Raw genomic sequence first — 12,081 nt, 5'->3', positions numbered from 1 at the left:
TAATTTCCATGGTAGAATTTACGGTAAAATACTGTTAAAAAATAAGAGTGGTAAATTAATGGTTAAGAGCTGTAAATTAACAGTACTTTACTGGCACCCCTGCTGCCAGAAAATTACTGTTATTTAACGGCAATTTTTTTTACAGTGTAGATAGATAGATAGATAGATAGAGTATTTAATACTTAATGATCTACTTATAATGCCTCACATACCAAAACAAGTGGCTAGCGTGATTTCAAAGGACATCTAAACTATCTATGATTTTTATTATAGCGTGTTGTATTGGACATACTGTAACTATGCCTGTGATCGCTAAAAAACGTGTTCTTTACAAGGAAGTGAGCGCATATTGGTTAGTCTACAGTATATAATATTCCAGATATAATTGTTTGCGCTCTGCTTTAACACTGGGTTTTATTATAGGCATAAAACATAAGTATTTGACTGAAACTTGTCTATTAAAATCTGTTTGCATGAACTTTAACTTTGAAATATTTTAAATGTTGCCCCACCTTTTACTTCTCAAACCTCGTATTTTCTAAGATATAATGCTGAGAAAACACGGAGGAACTTTGTGCTTCGCGAGTTACCCATCGTGTGATGGGCGTTCAGCGACCTACTCCTTTGAAACTATCCACTGCGCATGCGCAAAGCAAGCAGGACGTCACCGTGGGAAATAGTTAGACCTACTACACAAATAAAGAAAAAATGAGACAACGTAAATTTGATCCATTATTTCGTTTTGGTTTCCTTGTTTATTATATATCCCGTTTCGAGCTGAAAGCTATGAAACAAACGACAGTTTTTCATATTTGGTTCATACAGAAAAACAGAAAAACAAAATATTGATTCGTTATTTCGTTTTTGGTTTGCCAGATTTAATGGAATAATTGAATGATCGGATGATACACGGACCCTAAAGCAACATCACCTGCATTAGGAGAGTCATGTTGCTGTACAACATCATATGAAAACAGTAAAACACCATGAAAATGCTGAAAAAAGAAAGTATTGAATGTATTTTATTTGCATATATAATACTGGGAGGAGACCATTTCATGAACCCATCTCAGATGAACAAACAAATGATTTTAATCACTATCACTATGATTGACATTAAAGACATCTGGTCAGAGTTCAGTGAGGAAAGTGAGCTGTAATAAGTCTTTTGACATTTCCTGATCAGACACACAATATAAAAGGTTTTCACAGGAGCTCCTAGTCATGATGATCTGATCAAATATGAATTCAAATCAAAAACAGGATTAGGCAGTGAGAACATAAATAGTTTAGGAAAATATATTTGAAAATCGTGTTGTCTCTAATATTTTGCCTATATATTTCTAATCCTGTATCATAAGGTTAAACATGAATACAACAATGAGTTAAAATAGTTGTGATGAGAGATTAAAGATCAAACTAAGAGCAGAATGGAATATGAGCTGAAGGACTGAAGTTCACACTTTTATTTTTGCGTCCGTGTGATTGTCTCATTTTTCTTCTCAGCTTCTCAATTCACATGCAATGCATCTTTCCACTTCAGGACTCAAAAATGAGTAAGAATGCAACCTGTATGACTATACCTCAATGAAATCCGGTTTAAACTGGGAAAACCCTTCGTGAGAAATCACTTTTGTTAACTTTTTAATGTGCATATATTTAAATTCACAAAAAAAAAGAAGAAAAAAAAAAAAAAGTGTTTGGGGTGTAAGAAGTTACTAAACCAAAAACAGAATGCCAGTTTGATCAAGAGTTGGTCAGTGTCTCGAGAATCCAGCGTTCGCCTCATTATCTGCTTTTTACACCTCTGAAAGAAAACACAAATGCATTTTCACTTATGCATTTTTTCCATGAACGCTATAAAATGTAACCCATGTCTATACAATCATTCTTGTTAAAAAGGTTTTTTTTTTTTTTTAAGCTCTCTAGTGATTTTCATTTAATTTAACACAGGCAGTAGGTTTCTCGTTTTTTTGAGTTTTTGTGAAACTCTGCAGGACTGTGACCGTCCCTGTTCTAGTGCGTAACCTGTACACATACAGTTCAGTAATTTACGGGAGTGACAATCGCATTCTAAAACCAAATTAACTTACCAAATTAACTTAAAATGAGTTTAAAAATTCTACACAGTGTGTACGGAACCGATCAACTAGTTAAGGATTAAATTGCGTGTTTAAATGCAGATCAGGGTCGCATCTCTCTCTGTATCTGGGGAGCAAGAAATAACAGGGAACGAGGTGGCTATGTCTTGACTCATGATGCCAGATCTTGCTTTCAAAATAACCACAAAAAAAAAAAAAAAAACTTTATCTCAAATGCTTTATCTTGGAAATAAGCTACTGTATATATGAAAGTCATTCGACAAATGTCATTTGTGGTGCTGTGTTTGTAAATCATTAAAAACACTACTTAATCTGAGTCCAATAATCCAGACACACAGCATACACAGAAATTAACTCACCAACTGATTTCAGTGCTTTTCATTTGTAGAATATTGGATCCGCGTAAGTTATCTCTGCTCCAGTCTCAACTGTTTCAGCTATGATTTCAGAAACAAAACACTAAATGAAATTATGTCTGAGAGTTAGATATAATAAAAGAGGTAGGTATTCAATACTTGCCTTCTTGGTCTGTTTTTCTGTGTTTCCTGCAGATGAAGAAGATCCCGACTGCAGCTATGATCAACAGAGACCCAGGAGCAGAAATCAGCGCTATCCGACTTACATCTGGAGGACATGAAGGAGACAGTCATTGGTGCAAATGAATGTGTACATTAATATACACTCACCTAAAGGATTATAAGGAACACCTGATCAATTTCTCATTAATGCAATTATCTAATCAACTAATCACATGGCAGTTGCTTCAATGCATTTACAGGTGTGTTCCTGGTCAAGACAATCTCCTGAACTCCAAACTGAATGTCAGAATGGGAAAGAAAGGTGATTTAAGCAATTTTGAGCGTGTCATGGTTGTTGGTGCCAGACTGGCCGGTCTGAGTATTTCACAATCTGCTCAGTTACTGGGATTTTCACGCACAACCATTTCTAGGGTTTACAAAGGATGGTGTGAAAAGGGAAAAACATCCAGTATGCGTCAGTCCTGTGGGCGAAAATGCCTTGTTGATGCTAGAGGTCAGAGGAGAATGGGCCGACTAATTCAAGCTGATAGAAGAGCAACTTTGACTGAAATAACCACTCGTTACAACCGAGGTATGCAGCAAAGCATTTTGTGAAGCCACAACACGCACAACCTTGAGGCGGATGGGCTACAACAGCAGAAGACCCCACACAGCAAAATCCCCAGTGTTAATTTAACACTCTTGAGTGTGGACTCATATAAACACTAAAGCAGTGTTAAAAGTAACACTGAAGCAGAGTTGAAGTTAATGAGATAATTAAGAAGTTAATTGAGTTATGATTGACCATTATTGAAGACACCTGATGTTAACAAGCAGAATCACCAACCGAGAAAATTACAATTTGTGTGTCACCATTATAGTGGTCAATGTTTGCTTTAGTTGGGATCTTGACCCTTCAGTTATTAACTTTAGATTTTATGTGGCTGTGGTGATTTAATTATATCACACAGACACACCACAGCAGAGGCAATCATGTGTGCTATTGATTGTGGTTTGAGCTATTTGTTATAGATAGAGTGACCTGAATACCTGAGTTTAGGTTTCTTTACTGCATACATAAATTAAGTGAAAAAGAAAAGGAAGCAACCCAGCATTTCTGACATAGTATGACATGTTTTTAATAGCTAGTTCTACATAAAAAAAGAAATCTTTTGTTTAGACACACAGACATCAGGAATCAGCGTGAGCATCACAACAACGGTGACCATCAAAAAAGCATGTTGTAGCCAATAAAAACTCATCCATGGCTCCCATCATGCATTGCGGCATGAATAAATTATGAGCTGAACTGTCTTTTTAACTTTTTATTCCAAATATATTTTATTTTTGCTGTTTTTATGTTCATTTTTTGTATCTAGTTTTGTGATGTTCAGAGTAGATCTGTTAATCTGAATATGTTGTTTGTCACCGTTGTTGAGATTCATACATTGATTATTGTTATCTGTGTGTGCCTAAAATTAAAATTCTTTAATAAAAAAAAATTTGAATCACTTGCAAGAGATACCTACAAAATGTATAGAAAATACAGATTTTTTCATTGTGGAATCAAAGCTGTGACAATCAATATGGAAGATTTACTTTGAGCAAAGACTGTAAATGAGTTCAGTGACTCGTTTTGACTCATGTCAAACAACGATTACATTAAAACATAATCATCAACACGCGATGATTTTTGCTCTTGGTTTGACAAACAAACTTTAAAACTAAAAAGTTACAAGCCAAGATCCCAGCTAAATCAAATACTGACCACTATAATGGTGACACACACATTGTGATTTTCTCGTTTGGTGATTCTGCTTGTTAAAATCAGGTGTCTTCAATAATGCTCAATCATAACTCAATTAACTTCTTAATTATCTCATTAACTTCAACTCTGCTTCAGTGTTACTTTTAACACTGCTTTAGTGTTTATATGAGTCCACACTCAGAGTGTTAAAGTAACACTGGGGAGTGTTAAATTAACACTGGGGATTTTGCTGTGCACCGGGTACCACTCATCTCCACTACAAATAGGAAAAAGAGGCTACAATTTGCACGAGCTCACCAAAATTGGAAAGTTGAACACTGGAAAAATGTTGCCTGGTCTGATGAGTCGTGATTTCTGTTGAGACATTCAGATGGTAGAGTCAGAATTTGGTGTAAACAGAAAGAGAACATGGATCCATCATGCCTTGTTACCACTGTGCAGGCTACTGGTGGTGGTGTAATGGTGTGGGCAATGTTTTCTTGGCACACTTTAGGCCCCTTAGTGCCAATTGGGCATCGTTTAAATGCCACGGCCTACCTGAGCATTATTTCTGACCATGTCCATCCCTTTATGACCACCATGTACCAATCTTCTGATGGCTACTTCCAGCAGGATAATGCACCATGTCACAAAGCTCGAATCATTTCAAATTGGTTTCTTGACCATGACAATGAGTTCACTGTACTAAAATAGCCCCCCAGTCACCAGATCTCAACCCAATAGAGCATCTTTGGGATGTGGTCGAACGGGAGCTTCGTGCCCTGGATGTGCATCCCACAAATGGGGGCGCGGCCTGCTGCTGACCCTGTGTCTCGCTGTTTTGTGGTATTTGTTTGTTTGTGGATCTAAGTTGTTATTTTATTCGTTTTTAATTTTGGTTTCTTAAATTGGGAGCAGTATGAATGTGTGCATGATCTGCATGGCCTTGGCGCTAGTTGGATTGGTGCTGGCGGGCGAAGCCTTTGAAGATCAACTGGTTTCTATGGTGTCGAGTCGGACTTATTCAAGAGACTTCTTGTTATCGTTACGATATACTAATTATTCCATCGATTTAAAGATTCCAACAAGTGGATGTTTTCGTAAAAGAAGGAGATCAAGAATTAAGAAGCGAGGGTCGAGAGGAGGAATTCGCAACAGATTGCGGAGGCGAGGAAGCCGTCATCCCCTTCCAGTGATCATGCTGTCTAACGTGAGATCTCTTAATAACAAGATGGATGAGGTCTTGCTTCGAGTTAAACAAGAGGAGGAATTTAGGAGCAGTAATCTCATCTGTTTTACGGAAACATGGTTAAATGAAGATCATAGTGTGGATATCGAGGGATTTACCACTATACGAGCCGACAGAGATAAGGTAAAATCACGGAAATCTGTTGGCGGGGGACTCTGCATGTATGTTGATAAGAACTGGTCATCACAGTATACTATAATTGAACAGACTTGTACCCCGGACTATGAGACATTGGTTGTATCTTTTAGACCATTCTATCTGCCGCGGGAATTTGGTCTAATAACCATATTCCTAGTATATGTACCAGGTCCTAATAATAACGAGGCAGCGGAGCATATTGCAGAGTGCTTTACAAGGATCGTAACAAAGTCGGCAGATCAACCAGTCTTCATACTAGGGGATTTCAATACACTTTCATTAACAGAGACTCTTCCACACTTGCAACAATATATTGATTGTCCAACCCGTTTCTCACGCACACTGGATTTGTGTTATGGCAACATTGACGACGCATACAAGGCAGTATGTTGATCACCGATTGGCAGATCGGATCACAATGTTATCCATCTACTTGTTAGAAGGGATAAACCAGTGGAAAAGAGAATTCAGGTTTGGAGTAAGGACAAAGAAGACATGTTAAAAGATTGTTTTTGCACTACAAACTGGGATGTCTTTTTTGATTCATGCAGAGACCCTCACGAACTAACTGACTGTATTACCTCTTATATTCAATTTTGTGAAGAAACAGTTATTGACACTAAAATGGTTCAAATCTACTCAAATAATAAGCCATGGCTCTCTAAAGATTAAAAGAAACTCCTTAATGAAAATAATTGGGCATTTCGTGAAAATAATCATGAGGGGTTTAAACTTAAAAGGAAGGAACTGAGAGCTATGATACAGAAAGCAAAAATTGATTTTAAACATAAGGTAGAGGATCAGTTAGCGAATCAAGATGTAAGGAGTGCTTGGCAAGGCTTGAATAAGATGATGGGGCGTGACTCAAGAAATGTAAATAAAGATATCACTATAGGGACGGATGGTTTTAAATGGGTTAATGATTTGAATTTGTTTTATGGAAGATATGATGCAGCCGATATGATGCAGCCGACAACTGGAATAAGATTGAAGAAATAAGTGATAAGATTCCAGTGGGGCCGCCCATTCGGTTGACAGGGGACCAAATTAGAAGGTCCCTTAAATGCATAAAGCCCTATAAAGCGCCTGGTCCAGATGGCCTTAAGGGCAGAGTTTTAAAGATATGTATAAATGAACTAACCGACCCCTTAACAAAATTATTTCAGGTTTTATTAGACTTACAGGCGATACCAAGTATGTGGAAGTTATCATTTATACGACCCCTTCCGAAAAAAGTGAGAGCAAAAGACTTAGAGGACTTTCATCCTGTGGCATTAACCTCAATACTAGCTAAATGCATGGAAAGAGTAGTTAGTTATCATCTAAAACCATACATAACAGAACAAATAGATGTACTGCAATTTGCATATAAATCGCAAAGAGGAACAGAGGATGCAACGCTCACTTTGGTCGATACAATTGCTAGCCATTTACAACAAGCAAAGGCTTATGTGCGTGTTCTTTTTATAGATTACACCTCTGCCTTTAATACCATGCAGATACATTTACTCTTGGAACGTCTCCTGTTTCTAGGTGTGAATGGGGGAATAGTTCATTGGATAATTTTTTAACAAATCTACCACAGCGAGTTTGTGCTCGGGGTTTTAAATCAGATATTATATCCTTAAACACGGGGGCACCCCAAGGATGCGTCCTGTGACCCCTTTTATTTTCTGTTTATACAAGTGGTATAAGAGTGCAGCATGAGAATTACAAACTATATAAATATGCAGATGATATGGCACTTGTGGCACTTTTATGGAAAGACTGTGTACATCTTGAGTACGAGGAGCAGGTTTTGAAACTAGAAAAATGGTGTGAAGAAAGTTCTTTATTGATAAATGTAAGTAAAACAAAAGAGTTGATTTTAAATCATCCAGAGCCTCTAACAGAAATAATGTTATGTGATCAAACTGTTGAAATTGTGAAGACTTTTAAGTATTTAGGAATCATGATAGACTGTAAATTGAACTTCTCTGATAATGTGGCTCTTATTTGTAAGAAAGCAAATCAAAGGCTATTCTTGCTAAGGAAACTGAAAGAATTTTGTGTGAGCAAAGCTGTGTTGCAAAGAGTTTATACGGGCTTAATTGGGTGTGTTTTAGGGTATAATATAACTGTGTGGTTCGGACGAGTTACTTCTGTGAATAAAGTTAAATTAGACAGAATTATAAGAGTAGCTGGGAAGATTTTAGGAATAAAGCAAAAGTCAGTCACCCACTTATACCAAATTGCTATTCAGAGAAAAGCTTTGATTATAACGAGAGACACAACACACCCCTTGAATCATGTTTTTGAATTATTACCATCACGTCGTCGTTATAGAACACCAAAAGCAATGAAAGCAATATATAAACACCTTCGTACCAAATGCAATAAGTCTTTTGAATAAGAGGTAGGAATGTATATTTTAATTTTGTTATTGTGGATGTGTGTATGGCTAGATGTATTCATTGGATGTTGTGTATTGTTAATTGTTTTGTTTTGTGATTGCATGGCAAGACCAAAGATCAATTTTCAGCTTAGGCTGAACAATAAAGTACTACTAACTAACTAAAAAATCCCCATCAACTGCAAGATGCTATCCTATCAATATGGGCAAACGTTTTTAAAGAATGCTTTCAGCACCTGGTTGAATCAATGCCACGTAGATTTAAGGCAGTTCTGAAGGTGAAAGGGGGTCAAACACAGTATTAGTATGGTGTTCCTAATAATCCTTTAGGTGAGTGTATATATATATATATATATATATATATATATATATATATATATATATATATATATATATATATATATATATATATATATATATATATATATATATAATATAATATAATATAAAATCACAGACATACCTGAACATGGCTGACAGTATTCAGTGTTGTTGAGATGTGTGGTGTGGTTTCTGATGGGATTGTTCACCACACAGCTGTAGAAATCTTCCAGACACTCCAGATGTAAAGAAAGACTTCTGCTGAGATCAGACACACTGATTCTGGACAATAAACTGTTTCCTTTGTACCAGGAGAGAGTCACATCACTCACATTCACCACTGAACACAGAAATGAACATGATGATGATGATGGTGGATTCTGTGAAGATGTACTGCTGATGAGAGGAACAGACAGACAAGCTGAAATAAAAAGAATAAATGGAATTAAAAGAGGTTTATATTTGTTAGAATTGAATTGTTCAGTCAGAAAAAGGGCTAAAAATGTCATTGTATATGTTATGGAAATCTTCATGAATAAAAAAAAAAAAGACATGTACACAAGGATCAGTGAGTCTCATTAACTTACTACTTTTTTGTCAATTTAGAAGAAATTTTACTATGAAAGTGTGTGAAAAGTAAACCTACTTTTAACTTACCAAAGACAGTGAGATTGAATGTGTTGAGTGGTGTCTCTCTTCTGCTGCTGGTGACTTTATAAAGTCCAGAGTCAGTGGTTCTGGTGTTTGTGATGGTCAGAGATCCAGTCTGATCCAGCTTCAGTCTGTCTCTGAATCTCTCATCATAAAAATCTATCTTATTGTCTTTTCCGTTGATTTTAGCTATGAGAACGAGTTCAAATGTCCACATTATCAGATCATCTCTCTGTATTTCAGTAAGATCAGTCTTCAGAGTGACAGAATCTCCCTCCATCACTGACACTGACTTCACTTCATCACCAAGCACACCTGAAGAACAAACAGGAATATTTATGCAATAAAAGACACCATGTTTAAGCTATTAAAACATTTAACCGATTTATAAGCATTTATAAGCATTTAAACATATATTTAAAAAGTCATTGCAAAACAATAATTTACCCTGCACTGATATTTATTGAAGGGCACAGCAGCACGAATGATAAGCATTTGAGTATATTAGTCTTATACAGGATTAGAAATATATATATAAGCAAAATATTAGCGAAAACACAGATTATATAAATATCAGAAGTGTGCTTGAGGACAAATTAAAATACATAATAATAACAGAACTGAAGCCATAAAAATACTTACCAGCCAGCCTGCATGAGATCAAGCAGATGAAAATAAACATTTTCTTCAGTAGTTCACAACAAAACTGTGATAATAATGGAGCCCTGCTGACACTCTTGAAAGTGAATGAAGCTGTCGGTCTGTAATGAAGAGGTTTAGTAAAGCTCTGCTGCGAGTGTTGAAAAACTCCTCCTCCCTTCATAGACTGAATATGACTTCTCAAAATGACACTCTCTGATCTACAGAAAGAAGAGGAGCAATGAAAGAGTATTTATTATTACTGTTATGTTGTTAATATCAACAATATTAGTATATATAGTGATAATTGTATTTTACAGAACAACAGTAAAATTACAATAGTATTATTTTATGGATGTCTTTTTTATCGTTATTTGATATATTTATTTGTTACTGAAGTTATATCACAGAGATTTCATTTGGTCAGAAATGGGAGACCTTAAATCTTCTCGTTTGATGAAAACATCACTTTAAATGATTCCCGTAATAAATTTGGGAACATGGTTAGCTTGTGCTGCTTTTTCAGAGATGTAGATTAACATCTGCTGTGGTTCTACTGTGATTTATTTGGTGAAATGTTCTTTGAACGGTAAAAATCACACAATATGTAAAATGTAAGCTACTTTTTTTCTTGTGTATGGAATTGATATAAAATCAAAATTAGAGTCATACCCACATAGCAACATTTTGTCGGCCCAGATCTGGCCCACATCTGGCACCCATGGACAGATGATCTGGCCCACATGCAGCGTGGAATGATGGCACTTGGGCGGACCGCTCCTGTTTGCCAGATTTGAGCCACAAGCAGGCCATAGCAATGCCACATGTCAGCCAAGAGTAAAGAAATTAAACAGAACTGGACCTTATCTGAGCCACAAAATATGTGTATATATTAAATATGAAGTAATTCCAGTCTTTATAAGCCTGTTAACAAGCAGAATCACTGAAGGAGAGAAGAGAACAGAAAAAGAGAAGAGCAGAAACACAAGAACTACAACTGACTTCAGCCGCAACCTTAGATGAAATCAATTGAAGATAAAAGAAGACATTAAATCTCTGGAGATGTCACCAGAGGAGGATTAATCAACTCCACAAACAGCTTTACCAGCTTCACTTGTAACTAACCAGACTGACTTTATTTCTGTTAGACATCTACAATTTTTTTTATTGAGAATAAACAGAGGTTTAACTCTAATGTGTTTCACCATAACAGTGATTAGTGTTTCCATTAGTTGGGCTCTTAACTCTTATTCTATCTTTTGTCTTTTTTGGCTGCTGTGATGGTGTGTTTGTTAAACACATTTGCAGCTTCAAACAATGCTAGAGTAGCTTGATATCAAGTGACGGCTGTTATCTGTTGTGGTGATATAATCATCATGAAGTACACTGGTTTACTAAAGTTTTTTTTTAGTCTAGCAATTATGTTGCTCCAATGATACATTCATACAAACCCTGTGTTTCTGCCACATGAGATCCAGCAGTTTTGTAACAATCAGTTAAAATATTTTAACAAACATGAGCTTAAAAAACTTAACTTATGCTGACACACACAGATATAAACAATCAGCACATGAATCTCAACAATGGTGACAATCAAAAATATTTAGATAAACTGATCAAAAGCAAAAAATATAAGCAAATGTTTTGAATTAAACAAAATAATAGGACAATTCAGCTGCATAATTTATTCATGTTGCAATAATTGCTGGGGTTTTGTACTATGCTAGTACCCAGCATGCATTGCAGCAAGGTACATTTGATTCTCACCATTGTTGAGATTCATGTGCTGATTGTTGATGTCTGTGTGTGTCATCATAGATCGACTTTTTCATGTTTGTTAAAATCTTCTAACTGATTGTTGTAATATTGCTGGCTCTCATGTGGCAGAAACACGTGGTTTATGATGTGAATATATTAATGAAACAACTGTTAGATAAAACAAGCAAATCAGCCTCTTCCATGAGGATTATAAAACCATCAACAGATAACCGCCATCACCTGACCTCAATTAGTTTGCTTTGATGCCACAAATGTGTTTAACAAACACACTGTCACAGCAGTCAAAAAAGATAAACGATAGAATAAGAGTTAAGAGCCAAACTAATGGAAACACTAATCACTGTTATGGTGACACACATTAGAGTTAAACCTCTGTTAATTCTCATTAAAACTTTTGTAGATGTCTAACAGAAATAAAGTCAGTCTGGTTAGTAATAAGTGAAGCTGGTAATGCTGTTTGTGGAGTTGTTTAATCCTCCTCTGGTAACATCTCCAGAGATTAAATGTCTTCTTTTATCTTCAATTGATTTCATCTAAGGTTGTGG

Source organism: Carassius auratus, unplaced genomic scaffold (genome assembly GCF_003368295.1).
Source record: "Carassius auratus strain Wakin unplaced genomic scaffold, ASM336829v1 scaf_tig00028723, whole genome shotgun sequence".
Taxonomy (NCBI): Eukaryota; Metazoa; Chordata; class Actinopteri; order Cypriniformes; family Cyprinidae; genus Carassius; species Carassius auratus.
Note: the sequence above shows the minus strand (reverse complement) of the source record.